This window comes from Dermacentor albipictus, chromosome 9 (assembly GCF_038994185.2).
Source record: "Dermacentor albipictus isolate Rhodes 1998 colony chromosome 9, USDA_Dalb.pri_finalv2, whole genome shotgun sequence".
In the NCBI taxonomy this organism is placed as follows: domain Eukaryota; kingdom Metazoa; phylum Arthropoda; class Arachnida; order Ixodida; family Ixodidae; genus Dermacentor; species Dermacentor albipictus.
Window position 1 is genome coordinate 39978572 of NC_091829.1, and position 16475 is coordinate 39995046.

At 44.8% G+C, this 16475-nt stretch overlaps 1 protein-coding gene across 5 annotated transcripts in view; it reads right to left on the bottom strand.

Moving 5' to 3' along the window:
• Positions 1-10734, bottom strand: part of LOC135916514 (alpha-crystallin A chain-like) — an 84689-nt gene extending 73955 nt beyond the window's left edge. For 2 of the 5 annotated variants that reach the window (XR_010568952.1, XM_065449912.1), the window contains exon 1: positions 9934-10734. The gene's annotated coding sequence lies outside the window, so the exon portion shown is untranslated. Of the gene's footprint in view, positions 1-2692; positions 2919-9836 lie in introns of those variants that run through there. The other 3 variants (XR_010568953.1, XM_070525274.1, XM_070525273.1) reach the window with 2 other exon arrangements.
• Between the last annotated feature and the right edge of the window lie 5741 nt (positions 10735-16475).

The following is a 16475-nucleotide window of genomic DNA, read 5'->3' on the forward strand; positions in this document are numbered from 1 at the left end:
TTTTTCGCGCTCTTTAGTAGGCTGGGGCCCTCTTATTTTACTCTCACAGCACTTGGTGCAGTGCATACCGAGAAACCTATTAGGCGCGCTCTTGGTCGTAGTCATCATGTGATGAGCCTAGCGCGCCGTTTCGCGCATGTCTTGATGCTAAAACGAATGTGCTTAATTGACTTAAGAAAACGACCGAAACCCGCTATAAATTTCGCAGAAACTTAGAGAGCGATTGTGCAATCACGCATCATCATGTTTTCCATGGATTTTACCATTAAGGAGGGCAATACTATTACTTCGACAGTAACTAAGAAGTGAGATCCGCTGCTTCGCACTCTCTTATTCACGCTTTAATGTCGCTGGTAGGAGAGCATGGAGCGCTTTACGCGATGTAGGTAAGTGCTCTCCCCGGCACAGCAACTGATTTGGCGGTGATTTTACTCCCCCTTTTCATCTTCCTGCATCGTATAAAAAAAAAACTAAATTCATTTTTGCTGTCACAGCTTGTGTAAAATCACCGAAGCGGTGCCGGTCCTCTGACGACTACCTGATGCGAAATGTCGCCTTCTCACTTTGAAGAATCGTCAGTCAGTTATTTGATTACATTGATTAGGTGAAGTAAAACATATGGCGCCGACGTTTTTTTGTTGTTGTCGTTGTTTTTCTTCTTCTTGGAATCAATGCACGCCGCATGGGAATGCTGTTTCCGTCTGTTTTGAATAGGTAATTAAAGTGGAAAATCTAAAATCTACATGTCTGTTTTCTAGTTTAATTTACGTCTTGCCGGGTAATTAAGTCGTTATTCGCTTCTATTTCATTTCAGTACTTCCTCAGAATGGGCCATATGCATATTCTCACTAGCATAGAATAATTTGCTAATTATGCGGTATACGTCCCGAAGCGACAGATGGAGTTACGCCATAGAAGCGGGCATCGGATAAATTTGGAGATTAGGAGGAATTTATTTCTTTTTTTTTTTAGGGGGTAGGCGGGGGTGCGCTGGGCTGAGTGGGTAAAACCCAAATATGAATACGGTGAAGGAATCCTTGCCGCGGACAAGCGATGCTGTTGCCGTCGTGGGGAAGTGGCCGGTCCGTGTGTTGGACGAACGCGGCAACGACATTTAAACCGACGGTCATGAGGCCGGCATGGTGTCGTCTGCCCACAGCATGCCGGTGAGCGGCAAACGGACTCGCCGTATGTAAACGCTAAGCCCGGCCCAAGCCAGATTGCTGTGTTAAGGCCAGTCTACTTTTTAACTGACCATGGGCGTCAGCCTGATCAACCGCTGAGCCCCCCCCCCCCCCTTTTTTTTCGTAGGTCATGCTACCCCATCCTAGCTTAATATGATGATGTGGTGCAGCCAACGACTACTCAACTGAGTGACTGGCCACTCAGGAATTACAGATTGTGGGATGACTCGCCAAATTGAAAGACACCAGAGGTGTTTCCATTAAACGCATTTTCGTTGACCTGCATGATGAATTGCATTTTGTTCGGTTGCTGGTTGCCATGGCACTTCGGCGATAAAAACGCTGTAAAAGTGCAGGATAATTTCATTTCCCCGGTGCGCATTGGAAACTAGCCATGTCGCGGGTAGTGGAAAAAGAAAGACGACGAGCATTGTAGATCTGTGCCTACAAAACTATTCTCAACGCGTTATATCGCAGATACAAATACAAATACAAATACAAATACCTTTATTTCAACATCAGGGATGTTAGGGGTGCACCCAAAAAGCCTATGACTGGCTTGACAGAGGGGCGCACCCCCGTACGATGACAAAGAGGCCACTGAAAACTGTAAATAGAATCGTCCAGGCTTACAAGAAGGACGGAAAAATTGCGGATACCCCCCGTAAAGCCCGGCAAAGAGTTACCATTGTTGCGGCGGTTACTGCAAACCCGACCTCCACCGTTCGAGAAATTAAGAACAGCCTCAGGCTGGGTGACGTCCCTGACACGACTATCAAGCGTCGCCTCTAGGGCACAGCCTAATAAGCAACGCGAAAAAAAATGACTGTATTTTTACCCTCATCACTTATAAAAAACATGCTAAGTGATTTACGTGGTGAGATGCTTGTTTCTGTTTATGTATATTGACTAAGCAAGCTGTTCACAAGCTGTAGACGGAACCAGCTGGAAAATGCTAAAGTTAGTGAAGTGCGCCTTCCCGCAATGCCGCTTTGGGCACTCGGTCACCTGGGTCTAGCGAAGTGTACAGCAAAGCAAGATGCGGCGCGCTCCAGCGCTGTAGCAGACGACGCGAAGCACCTCCCCCGCGTCCGTGTGCGCATGCGCCGCTTCGCTTCGATGCGCCGCCGCGCCGGATGCACTGGCGCCCCGCGGAGCGCGGCCACGGTGAGCCGTGTTCACCCTAAGAGTGGACGAGCCTGTACATTCTGGTGCACGGAAGCTGCGTAGTCTGCCATAAATTTACGCTGTACGTAGAACTCCGCCAAGATGAGCATTCATCACAGTGTGAATGCTCATCAGCAGAACACCCCCCTCTGCACATACTGCAACGATGTTGATGGCATGCAGGAGGCCATGGCATGGAAGGCCCGTGCCAGGTGAACCAACCCCGACTCTCCGAACACGTTCTTTACTTTTTGTTTGCACATGCCCGCAGCCCGCGCTCTCGAGACCAAGTGCGCCTTATTGCCTTCCTGAGATGCACTGCAGCAATGTTTATGACTTACCTCTGATGATTCACGGAATCCGATTCCTCTGTCGTTTCAAAATTCTGAAGATGCTGAGCTTGGCGGTTCGGAAGGCCTCGTTTTGGCACAGTTGTTAAACTATGCTGTTTACAACCAGGCGCTTTCAAATTTGTGATGTTGCCACTAGTTCTATAACTCAGCGTTTCTATAACTCAGTTATAATTCAGTTCTATAACTCACAAGCTAAGCGAAATAATAAGAAACGAACAACGCCAACCCAAACAGCCGCACGTTTGAGTTTAAGCGCCCTATGTAAAAAGAAGCGGTCGAGGAGGTGCTGCCCCCTGACCTGAATTTAGGAAAATAATGTTTCCATGGTAATATAGCCTCCGTGATTTGGTATTTCCATGGCGCCACGATGTTGGTTTCGCTTTCCGGTTCGTATCAGAAGTACTTTCCGTTCACTTGGCCTTCTTTACTCCCAAAAACTTCCCGTACAGCGTCATTACGTTAAAATGATTGAAATACGGGAAAGCTTTGTTGTGTCACAGGCGCCTAATTACACCGTTTACGACCTGGCGCCTGATGCTATCACTTTAGGGGCTTTAATTGCGTCAGGCTGCCTTCTTATTTTATAAGCAGTAGTTGCCCATGAGGTGCTGCCCTCTGACGTAAGTTACAAAAAGTGTTCTGATGCTGGTTTCGCTTCTCGTCTCCCGCCAGATATGAATGAATGTTCACTTGGTTCCCCCGGGCATAGAGGGCAATTTCAAACGACATCAAATATTTAAATTTTGATTGGATCCCTACCGCAGCTTGCGCAAATGAGGCAATCGCAATTCAAAGCTTCCGCGTGACTGGGCTATCAGTAAAATTTTACGACTTTACCCTGCTCACTCACGAAAGCTGATTCCTGTCTCGTTCCTCATTTCTAAAGATATCGCGCTGGGCAGACCGGAAGGCCTCGTTCTTTCACAGGCGTTAAATTATGCTGTTTACGACGTGGCGTTGTCAAATTTGTAATGTTGGTACTAGTTCGTAGCACGTTTCAATTAACGCCCCTTTATGGATAGAAAAGCTTGGGACGTGCTTCCACATAAGGAAAGTTGAAATATACGTCGCTGGTTTCGCTTCCCGATTCTATAGGCGTTCTGCACACTGGCTCTGGTTGAAAACGCTGGATTTGGTGTAGGGGCTGTTCACTTGGAGCTTTATGTCGGAGGGCTGCAAGGCACACCTGCCGTAGCATCGCTGAAGAGGAGGAATTAGGGACATGGCCAAATACTCGTTGTAGTGGTCGCTGCTGCACACATATTCGTTTTTTCGCGAATAGCCAACCATAGAAGCCAGCTTTCAAAAATGTTCCGGGCAAATAGGTTCTACGCACTTAGCTCGTGTACACGGTACCATTACTTACGACCAAGAATCCATTTTAAATTCTGTGCGGAGATCGAAGTATGGGAGTCTATGGAAATGTTCAAATCTGGTGTCCTTTTTCTGACCAGGAAAATAAAGAAGAAGCGGAATTTTTGCGACAGACCACTGCGTCGGTTGGTATATTCTGTGGGATTTAGCGACTTCAGTGACTTATCTTACATCCGGTTCTAGCAGCAGCGCTTGATATGCTAAAAAACTCGTTCCGTAATGGGAGCTTTCATAACAAGGCGGGGGAATTCACCGCGGTAGACATATAAACCTGGCTTCGCGCCACTGCAGCTCATCAAAGCGATACCCGAGCATATATATATATATATATATATATATATATATATATATATATATATATATATATATATATATATATATATATATATATATATATATATATATATATATATATATATATATATGGGCATAGAATGGGGGCAGAATGACAGGCATACACAGAAGAGGCGGCATTCATGCTTTGTATGGAACCGTTGGTTCCCCTGTAGAAGGGTGGTAAGGATACGCACTCAGCAAAATGTGGTACCAGTCTGGTTGGATAACAAGTTCATCATAAACAAGTCCTAGATGCACATTCATCTGGATAAAATATGTACAACCGGTTGGGCATTGCAGTTCATCATGGGCGTTTTCCACTGCTTTATCGGGCTGCATGATACTGTAACAAATGCAAAAAAAAAAAAAGAACAATAGCGGAGCCGTCAGGAGCAGCCGCAGATCAATATCGCTGATACGAAGAGCGTGGATTGGCAAGTTCGAGGCCCGCTGGGGCCTTTCTTTTTTTGAGATCTTTGTCACCACTTAGTATGGCAGTTTTGCTCCGGATCACATTTTATGACATGCAGGTCACTTAATTGCGGTTCTTGTTTTATTTCTTTTTATCTGCCCCGACTGTTAACAAATAAATAAATAAATAAATAAATAAATAAATAAATAAATAAAATAGCTGGCTGGTTTCATGAACTGCGAACGTGTTCGCGAAATTTTCTTGGCTATTTTGATATAAAACATTTTGGGCAACAAACGCAGATACCATTTTTTGTGAATGTTTGTTCCTTTCCCAGGGCGAAGATTCATGAAGATATTATTATGGAATACTTTTTGCCTCTGGAGCTATATGGCACCTGAAAGGCATGTTTGTACGACTTTTATGCTGTTTCAAACATACCAGAAAAATTACGCAGTTCCCACGCATTGTGAGAATTAATCGATGTAAGCGAAGCTTTCTGTGTAACTTGCTTTGATTGACGATAATTAGCGGGGATGTTGACGGTGCATGTTTCACTTTTTCAACGTTTAATCCAACATGAGAGTGGTGGTCTAACGTTAAACTTCACATTGAGTGCTCTGCCGTACTGTTTGTCTGCGTAGTACTTTGTCTGCGGCGGACACCAATGGGAGCGGCCCCTTCGGTGACGTGGACGCGGAAATATGCTTTCATGCGGATAATGCGGACCTGCCCGACCGCTAGCAGGTCTTGGCTAGATGCGTACTTGTATCTGGTCTCAGCCGGACCGCAAGTTTCGTGTTATATGTATATCATCGTCTACGCATGCTCTCCTCTACTCGTGTTTGGGTTGCTTGGCTTGGTGTTTTTCGCACTTGTTTCGATTGTCATGGTCTGCGATGGTTTTCTGATCTGAGTCTATGCGCAGTACTTTCTGGATGCCAAGCGGCGCCACCAATTACACTGGCGCCTTCGACAAGTCGTGTTTAAAAGCCGACGCGCTTAACCCGCAGGTCGAATTTTCGATGATTGCCGGCTCTTCTACGTGTCTCTTCTCAAATTCCTTGCCTCAGTATATCGCGAAATGAAAACACGTGTAGTTCTGGGCTCAAATTTCGCGCTAGGCAGCATCGTAATTGTCGGTGAATTTTTCTTCGACCCTCCTTATAAATGGTTTGAATAATTAAAGAAACATGGGAAAGGAATGTGAAGGTTTGTTAGAAATATTCCTTTATCACAATCACTTTCGTTCCACATCGGCACGGTGGTTTTGTCATGATCGTACCAACGCCCACCGAAGCCCGTTTGTCGCTTTCTCTCCTGTCTCTAAAGAAAACTTAGTGATGTCGTTTGTTGTGCGTAATTAGTAGCAGAATGGCGGCCGAGGCTTTAATATAGTCCCACTGAGCTACAAATTGCCTCTTTTGCAAGAGTGCTGTAAGAAATTGCTATTTCTCCCTTGTATACTGGCCTTTGAATTTCGTAGAAAGCTAAAAAAGGCACACGAGGCGAGCAGGCCAGGTTTTGAAGTCGTCCTGACATTTAAGCAGAATTTCACAGGCAATTTCAGTATCCTTTATTCGTATACATATTTATGATACCTCAGTGTCGCTAATAATGATGTACTGTATACATGCGGGTTGAGTAGTTATACTTCATACATCATGTCTGAGATCGCTGTGAGGCTGCGATACTGCATGGCGTTGGCCGGAAAGCCATTCATTAAAAAGAATTGTGCGTGCAGGAAAGAAAAAATGCAGGTGCTCAAAAGCACAGCCACCGTCAAAAGTTTGCGAGGCAGAGGTTCTGCAAACAACGTAGCCAGTAACGCTATGCAAAACGGGTGGTTACATGCAGTAAATATGAACGCCACGCTGCGTGCCTGTAGGGTGCGCAAATATCAACTTTTTTTTTTTCAAATTCTGTAGTCCGTAAGCTTTTGACGCTCTTCCGAAGGCGGAAGACTGCTCTCTGGCTTATACGTGTCGACAAGCGCCGAGCTCTTGATGACGGAATATTCAAGGGTAGAATGGTAGAAAATATGCAGGCGACTTCACGAAGCAAAGAAGCAGTAGAAACTTGGCATGCTTTTTTGGTTATTAACGCTGATGATCATTGATTAGGCGGAGAAACGGAATCTTACTGTCCGATTCTGAACAGACCCGCGTGTAGTGCGTAGGCTTTATATCGCTGAAAATTCGCTACAAATTCGATACTGCGCACTCCTATTCTTATTTTGGCCTGTGGTACGTCGACAATTTTTTTTTTTTGCAATCGGAAAAGGTAAAAAAAAAAAGTTAAATTATGGGGTTTTACGTGTCAAAACCACTTTCTGATTATGAGGCACGACGTAGTGGAGGACTCCGGAAATTTTGACCACCTGGGGTTCTTTAACGTACACCTACATCTAAGTACACGTGTGCTTTCGCATTTCGCCCCCATCGAAATGCGTTCGCCGTGGCCGGGATTCGATGCAGCGACCTCGTGCTCAGCAGCCTAACATCATAGCCACTGAGCAAATCGGAAAAGGTAGGCGATTCTTTCTTGGGATATCGCCAATTTGAAGAGATTAGTAATGCTAACACATATAGAAATAAATATAAAGATGTGGCGCGCCCAACGCGTCCTTTACTTATTATTTGCACGCGCCCGCAGTCTGAGCGCCTGAGCCCAAGTCAGCGTCTGTCTTCATGAGATGCATTGCAGAATTATTTTATCACTTGGCTCTATTGACTTGCGGAAGCCGATTCCTGTTTCACTTCTAATTTCTGAAGACGCGGCACTTGGCAGTTCGGAAGGCCCCATTTTCTCAGAGGTCTTATATTATGTTGCTCAAGACAAAGCGCTCTCGCATCCGTGATGCCGCTATTAGTTGTTTTCTTGTGTCAGTTAACGTGGAGCACAAATAACGCACAAAATAAGCGAAAGAATAAGAAACTCGCAGCACTAGCCCATCCGGTTACATGTTTGAGTTTGCGCGCCTTTTGCAAAGAGAAACCGTTTAGGAAGTGCTGCCACCTGACGTAAAGTTAGAAAAACAATGTTTTGACGCCGGTATGGCCTCCGTGTTTTTGCACGCCGTGACGCGGCGACGTTGGTTTGGCTTTCCGGCTCGTCTCATTGCTAGCTTGGCCTCGTTTACTCCCAAAAGTAAAGCGTCATTACGTTGAAATGGTTGAAATACGCGCAGAATTCGTTGTGTGAGAGGTGTGCAAATACGCTGGTTAGGACTTGGGCGCCTGATTCTGCCGCCCTAGGGTTTTTAAGTCGCGTTAAGCTCCTTTCTTTTTTATTTCTTTTTTGAGCAGTAATTGTCCAATAAGTGTTGCCATCTGACGTTATTTGTAAAAAGTGTTCCGGCGCTGGTTTCGCTTCTCGTCTCCGCAGGATATGAATGCGCACTTGAATGTCGATTCCTTTATCTTTTCTAATTTCGCTGGAATGTTTGGCAGGCCTCGTTCCTTCACAGGTGCTAAATTATGCAGTTTACGACTAGGTGCTCCCAAATTCGTGACGTTCTGATTAGTTCGTTGTACGTTTCGGTCAAGGTGTCTTTTTGGAGAGACAGTTGTGTGGAATGTACTGCTCCTACAAACTGCGAGTTGAAATGGGCCGTCGATGGTGTTGCTTCCTGACTCTAGGTGTTCTATGCGCTGTCACTGTGTAAACTCCCTGCGTTAGGTGTGGGGTCGGTAGCGTAACATGTAATTTTTTTTCGGAGGCGTCGTGGGGTTGCACCAACTTTCAGCGAGTGGTGAGGAAGGAGGTAACGGAGGCTGCGATACTAACCAAAAAATTTAGAGGAGAGGGATGTGCCCGGTGTGCCTCCTCCCCTCCCCCCTGATTACACAACTCTTTACGCCCGGACCTAATTTCCGCTGCGGACGGATATTACCTGTGCCCTCTTCGTGCTTTCGGCAGTGCTGCAAACGCCTTATTAAGTGGAGTAAGTGCGAAAGCGATTTTGTGCCTTACAAATTACGGAAGAGAGTGGTGAAGGAGATATGGGAAATACAATATTAACAATTGTTTACTAATGAGTGGTAACAATCAACAACCTATTTGAATGAAGAAGCGTTGATGATGGAAAAAAATAGTTGCATTTTGATCCCTGTCCTTATGTATTTGAGCACCAAATGATGCGCAAGTTATGTTAGAATTGTCGCCATAATATTCACGAACAAGCAGCACTAGCAGAACAAGGTGCACTTTTGAGTTTACGCGCCTTTTGCCAGGAGAAACTAAAAAAAAAAAAAGTGTATTGATGCCGTTATAGCATGCGTGATTCGTCATTGGCATGACGCCACGCCGCTGGTTTCGATTTCCGTCTCCTCTCGTAAGAAGTGATCGTTCGCTTGTCTTTATTCGCTCCAAAAAAACTTCAAGAACTGAGTCAAGACGCTAAAATGGTTGAAACGATCGCAAGCGCCGTTGTGCCATATATGCAGCTTACGACTTGGCGCCTGATACTGCCGTTTAAGGTTGCTAAGTTCGCGTCAACCTGCTTTTGGTATATTATTTGAGCAGAAGTTGCCAAGTATGTGTTGCGATCCGATCTAATTTGCAAAAAAGGTTTCCGAGCCTGGTTTCGCTTCACGGCTCCCGCCAGATGTGAATGCTCAGTTGGGGTTCTCTGCTGGCGGGCTGCAGGGCACACCTACCGTAGTATGGAAGCTCTAACTGTGAGGAGCACCGTACTGCTGAGTCCATCCCCTCCGGCCGTACGCACAATTGCGCTGGTCGGACTCACCGCAGGCACAAGGAAGCCATCAAAAAGTAGCTATCAGCTGCACTCCATTCAGGCTGCAGGACCACTGGATGATGCTTTCGTAGTTCGGCGCTGTTTGTGTAGCGCACGAATGTAGGAAAAGAAGGACAAAGGCGAGTAAAGAGCGCTCTTAAGTTGTCCTTCCTTTCCTACTTTCATGTGCTACACAAACACCGCCGTTATGAACCACGACCAACTCGCCCAAGCCTCTACACTTTTACGCCTTCGTAGCTGTTCCGTACCTTGGCGGCAAATTCGTTTTGCTGCAACGAGCCATCTTTGGTGCTCTGGCCAAGCACGACATCATCCAAGGCGACGAAAATGATGATGTTGACTTACAAGCCGCGAAACGCCGGTGTTTCCACGAAAGTCGGCTGCTGGAAGTCGCAGCTAGTCATCTCCACCAGCTGGGCTGACGATCCCGCCTCGCGAGGAACCAGGGGCGGTGACCACAGACAGTCCGGTCTTTGTGGTAGTCACGGCAGCCAGTTGTCCCCTGGTGCCTTGGAGCTCGAAGTAGCGCCTGGGAGAATTTACTCGCAAAGGAAAGCGTGGACGGCGTTCCCAAGCAGAAAGGGCCCAAGACAGAGGGCCTGAAACGCTGTCGCAGTGTGAGGTCAAGTATGCGCAACCGCTGAAGATTGTGAAGGCACTCGTCAAAACGTTGAGCTGTCGCGTCAGCTTGGTGATGGCTTGGAAGAGATCACCAGCACAGTCCTGCCCTAAGGCCACGGAGGAGGCTTTTACGTAGTAACCGGACGGTGTGGTGGATACTCGCGGCCGTGGTTGCGTAGCGGGTACCATAATCGATGAAGCTTGTACGGCGTTCCTTGGCAGGAGGGTCCTGTCACGGCGAACAACCACGAGGATGCATTTCGAAGACTGGAACGCCTTAAGGCGAGTTCATTCATTGTAGACTGCGCAATTGTAATGGCGAGGAGCAGACAACAGGCCGACGCTGATGAAGATGACCTTAATGTCTCTGGCACATGCCCACTCATGGGGATTGACCAAGAGCCGGGCAGATTTGACATAATTTTGGTTTGGTTTGGTGCCTACGTATAAGGCTCAACCCATACAGGGTTTACATTAGTAGATGCGAATAAAGATAAAAATCCGACGCTCCGTGGACGTCCTTTGCTTGTTCTTGATGATGATGATGACCCTGATGAGTTTGGCGCATACCCACTCACGGGGATTGGCCAAGAGTCGGGCAGACTTTACATATTTGTTCAGGTAATAAATTAATAAATGTATAATTTTGTTGCATAAAATGAAGCGAGGAAAGTTCAAAAATATTCAGTAGACTATATGAATAATACGGTCAAAAATGAAATCGGGTTGATTCAATATTGAATTTTCTAAGGCGATGCATACATTCCTGTGTGAGTGCCCAAGCACAGACGCTCCGAAAGACAGCAGTACCGGAGTGTTCAATGGCAGGCCCAGCTTTCGCACTGTAATTTCCAATAAATTTTTTCTCAGGGAGGAGAAACGCCTGCATTCCAGTAAGTAGTCTTCGGTCGTCTCTAATGAGTTGACAAAATGGCACAAAGGGGATATTACCAGACCAGATCGGTGCATGTATAAATTTAGGGATGGGACTCGACAACGCAGTCTCGTTAATGTCACTTCCGTTTGCCTTGTTTTGCAAAATTTCCTGCTCCAAGGGAATCGTAAGTGGTGTAGTTCCTAAGATGATTTAAGATTTGATTTTGATGTTAAAAGGATGTATCTTCTAAACCTGACAGACGTGATAAAACCCGTCGTTGGAATGAGGGTAAGTACCGGACCCCTGATAGAAGCCTTGGCCAAGCTGTCTGCCGCTTCATTAATAAATATGCCTTTGTGCCCAGGTGCCCATGTTATTCGCAAACTCCGCAAATGACTTGGAGCCAGTGAGTACAAAGTATTTAATATATGCGACTCGCCGGGAGCAGTAAATGAGGTGCATAGTGATAAAGAGTCTGTGATTATTACCTCTGTTGTTCCGGAAGATTGTAGATTACGCTAAGTTAGAACAACGCTAGGAATGTTGGAGTGAAGTCAGGAAGCCGAATAGAAAAAGATCAATCCAATGATGATGAAAACATTCCTACTCCGGCCTTTTCCTCACTCTGCGAAGTATATGTTGCTATAATTACGTTAGTGTGGAGCTGATTCAAATTATCCTTGTTCTTTTCATGCGCCTGCAGTCGGACATTCTGAGCCTACCTGCGCCTGTTTGTCTTCGTGAGATGCAACACAGCTTTATTTTACGACTTAGCTCTTATGACTAGCAGAAGCCGATTCCTGTCTAGTTGCTAAAAATTTCTAAATATGTTGCTCTTGGTGTCTTAAAAGGCCACGTTTTGTGAGTGGTGTTGAATTAGGCTGTTCACAACCAGACTCTCCCAAATTGATGATGTCGCAAGTTCTTCTCAAGTTTCAGTTAATGTGAAGCACAAGATGACGCGCAAAATAAGCGAGAACAAACGTCATAAAAATGAGAAACTAGCAGTAGTAGCCAAACTAGTTGCACATTTGAGTTTACGCGTCATTTTTAAAAGGAAACCATCCAGGACGTGCTGCCACCTGATGGCAAACTAGGAAACAATGTTTTTACATTGGTATAGCCTCCGTGATTTTTCATTATCATGGCGCCACGAGGTCAGTTTCGTTTTCCAGCTGATCTCTCCTGAACTGATCGTTCGTTTGGCCTTGTTTACTCCTATTGGCTTCCTGGGGGGGGGGGGGGGGGGGGGTATGGCGTCATTACATTGAAAATGTTGAAATGCTGGAAGCATCGTTGTGTCACACGCTTGCACTTAGCTTATGACCTGGCGCATGACAGTGCCACTTTAGGACTTTAGTTCACGTGAACCTGCGTTCTTAATTCTTTTAAGCAGGCGTTGCCTAGAATGTGCTGCCATCTTACGTAAGTTCCAAAAAGCGTTCCGCCGCTGGTTTGACGCTAGTTTGGCTTCTCGGCTCCCGCCAGATATGAATGTTCACTGGGACCTCTATGTCGGAAGGTTGCAGGGCACACCTGCCGTAGCATCGAAGCTGAATACCAGGAATTAGGGACAACGCCAAACACCGACTCTAGCGGTCGCTCCTGCAAAGATGCGCGTTCTCTATGGCACAGCGTCGTTTTTCACTAATCGCTTACCATCGAAACCAGCTTAAAGAAAAAAAAGAAGACCCGGAGAAATAGGTTCTAAATTCTTAGCCCGACATCTCATGCAAGTGGAACCGTTACTTACAGCCAAAATCCCGTTCCAAATTGTGTGCGAAGTTCGAAGTATGGGAGCCTATGGAAACCTTCAAAATTTGGTGGCCTGTTTTGACGTCTGGTCTGCTGCACGGCTCCGTGTTGGTGCCGCTTCTCTTGTTTTTGATTATATTAATAATATTTGTGATGGTATCGATACCCAGATACGATTGTTTGAGAATGACTGTGTATTGTTTGCTAGGGTATTTGATGAGACAGATTTTTCCTTTAATGGATGACCTGAAGCCTATAGAAAAACGGTGTATCACTAATTGCGTTTCTCTCAACATAAATAAATGTGTGCACGTTAGCATCATTATAAAACTGAACAAAATCAGATATAACTATGCTCTAAGCGGCCAAGAAATAAAAACAATAATCAATTAGTCAAATATTTCGGTGTTCTGTTACCACAGGATGGCTCTTTGTCAAAGCATGTTAATACCGCACTTAAAATTACTTACTTAGCAGCTTTCATTCATTGATTCCAGGAATCTCATCATTAATAATAATACCAGGTTTGCACGTGATTATAATATTCCATTGCCCATGGTTCATTCTAACTACGGAAATACGAGGTCGTCATTCGTGACTATAAAACTGTGGAATGCTTTAACCAACACCATTAAATCTCCATCCTTTCATGCATTTAATCATGCCATTGAGCTGTTTTACAAGTCTAGCTAAGTTGACATCGTTCATTATACAACATTTGCCAGTATTTTTATGCACTATACGATTGTACACTGACAATTGTTTTTTCACTTGTTTAAATGTTCTACGTTATATTTTACGCGAGTTTGTGTGTGTCGTTTTTTTACTCATCTCGCTCATCTTTGACACTTTTATACATTGTTATTGTTAACCAAAGGTCCTGTTGCAGTCCTTGAGTTTGGGACCCTCGTCTGTATACTACATGTAACCAATTCACTGCACATAAGGAATAATAAATTGTAACTGAAAAGGAAACATAAAGATGCAGGGCGGACCCGTGGCTTCTTGCAACTTATTTAAAAACACGTTGGAATTGACTTAAAAGATGCTTAAAGCATATGTTTTAGCAAATTTTGGGGGTGCTTTTCCTGTGTGAGACCCGTTTCGGGGTGCGCATATTAATGTATTGGAAGAAGTCTAATCCATCGCGGCGAGGTTTGTCCTGGGTAGACACGACAAGATCATACGTTTAAGGGGAATGAGAAAATCACTTGGTTGGATCCCTTTGTTTGAACGACGCAGCAGATAAGGCCTTAAGATGTTTCATTTAAGGTTCCATAATTATATCGTAATATGATCATCAGAAGCAACCGCATTATGTTTGTTCGCTTCAACGCCATCCACAGTTATGCAGTAGCTTTACAGCGCTGATCTCCTTGAATGTTCTTTTTTTTCTTAGAGCTATTGTCGCTTAGAATTCATATCTTGCGGATGTGGTGTAAGGCAAGAATTTTGATGTTTGCCCTCCACAACAATATCTTAAGAGCGCTGCGGTTCATGTATGAATAAATAAAAAAAAACGTCGAAGTACTGCGTGACGCGCATAAATTTTCATTGGTTAGAGTTTATTTCCATGAGCCATTCTTTGCACCAATCAGTTACGGCGTCAAAGTCAGAGAGGACAATACCGATATATTGGCCGTATATTGCTTTCCCTACATATAATTAATTCCTCAGTGAGCGGATGAATGCTCAACAATTTTTACGTCATCGCCAGTGGTGTCAAAACTCAAGGTTCATTTGCTTGAGTTGATGGTAAGCGAATGAAAATTGTCTTACAGTCGTGTTCCATTGTTTTTCGAACCACAAACTGTTGACAGGAATTTTAAATACTGATTAACTTTGAGTTTAAATGACACACTGAATCGATGGCGGGAACAATAGGCCGATGCTGATAACACCATCGTCGCAAAAAAAATAAAAAAAAATAGCTGTTGCTTCATCACAACACCAACTCAGCCTTTTCCGGATTCGTTACCAGCTACACCGATAATTAGTGAATCCTGCTTTATTTCCCTATTTCACACGCAATACGAAGCACGCAGTATGCATTGGCATTCTCCTCGATCAGCTGAACTGGACAACGACGTTGTATTTTTAGAAATGGCACATAGATGTGCTTGCAAAGTTCAATTCATGTCTGGTAATTACGGCGTTATACAAGCATTATGCTCATGCTTTACAGTGAATCAAGTAGCCTCTAGTTAGTCGGTGTTTTTCGTATCCCCGTCCGTCAGCAAAATACGTGGGCCGATACGGCGGCAGTGCAAGGCCAGGTACAGTGGCCCGTACCCCCGTAAGGCAGGGGCTTCAAGCGGTCAGCAAAGTGAATCGGCCAGTGCATACAGTCTTTGGAATCACGCATACAACGCACAAAAAAGGCTACGGTTTAATGAAGAACAAGCGCAACACAATCATCCGGACTACGTCACTGGTGATACGGCGTTACTGATAACGATGCGAATAATGTAGCGCTGCCCGCATACGTTTCGCGGCAAAGATTACTGTTGCGAAATCTGCCACGCCGACGGCAGCTTGCGACGTGGTTGTTGTCCCCGGGCTTTCGTATGCAAAAGAACAAGCCTATAGCAATCGATTTCGTTGTTCTTGCAGCACCGCGATGGGGGCCGGCGTGCTGTAAAAACTACCATTACTCCAATAACTCCCGAATTACTATTACTATAATTATTATACTAAAGCTATAAAGCAGTACGTACATGCTCCCCCCTCCCCACCCTCTTTGCAGTTGTAGTGGTGGTTTTCAATAGCTTCGCCGGACATGCGCTTTGGCAGGGCCGTGATGGCGAGTCAATTTTTTTAGGCGTCTTGGGAGAACGACACGTGACACTGACTTTCAGTGTAGAGGAAATCTGATTCAAGCGTGCGTACTTAGCAAAGTCTTATGCGGGGTCAGTTTTAAGCTCTTTATTACCATTACGGGCACTCAAAATTTCTACTGCGACTGTTCGAGCAATACAGCCCCTTTAGAAACTTATCCCAGCCGTATATTAGGAATAATTAGAGAAGAACAGGACGCCTGAATTGCACCGTGTATCGTAGGCCTTTGAAATTTTCCGCTGCGTGAAGCAGTACCCTCTACTAAACTATTTAATCAGACTGTTATAGGATTCCAGAAGTATAAGCATTTAGTGATATGTGGCCCTTCAGACTCTCTTGTGATTACCATCTATGCCTGCTCCCTTTGTTCCCAAGCTGCTTTAGCAACATATTCAACCAGCAAATATGGTTTTCTAACTCGAAATTAAAAGTAAGCTTAGCTCGGGCGCTCCTATCGAAATGAATAAAAAATTGGCAGTCGTCTTTTTGAGCAACCAATGCACGAAATTTGATGGTTTATGTTGAAATTAAATGGACAACTTAAAATGCATTGATTTAATGAAGCCAATTGTTTTTCTATGCTGTGAACTTCTTCTTGCCATAATTAATTAATATTGCGAAATTTCAAGAAACAAAATTTGAAGTATACAACTCTGCACCTCAGTAACTAATGACGACATTGCAATTCTGTAAAATGCACATGATACATCTAAAGCAGAGAAAAACAATATATCATACGCCGTCCAGAAACATACCACCAAATTGTGAATATGACATTTGCGATACCCTTTTAAGC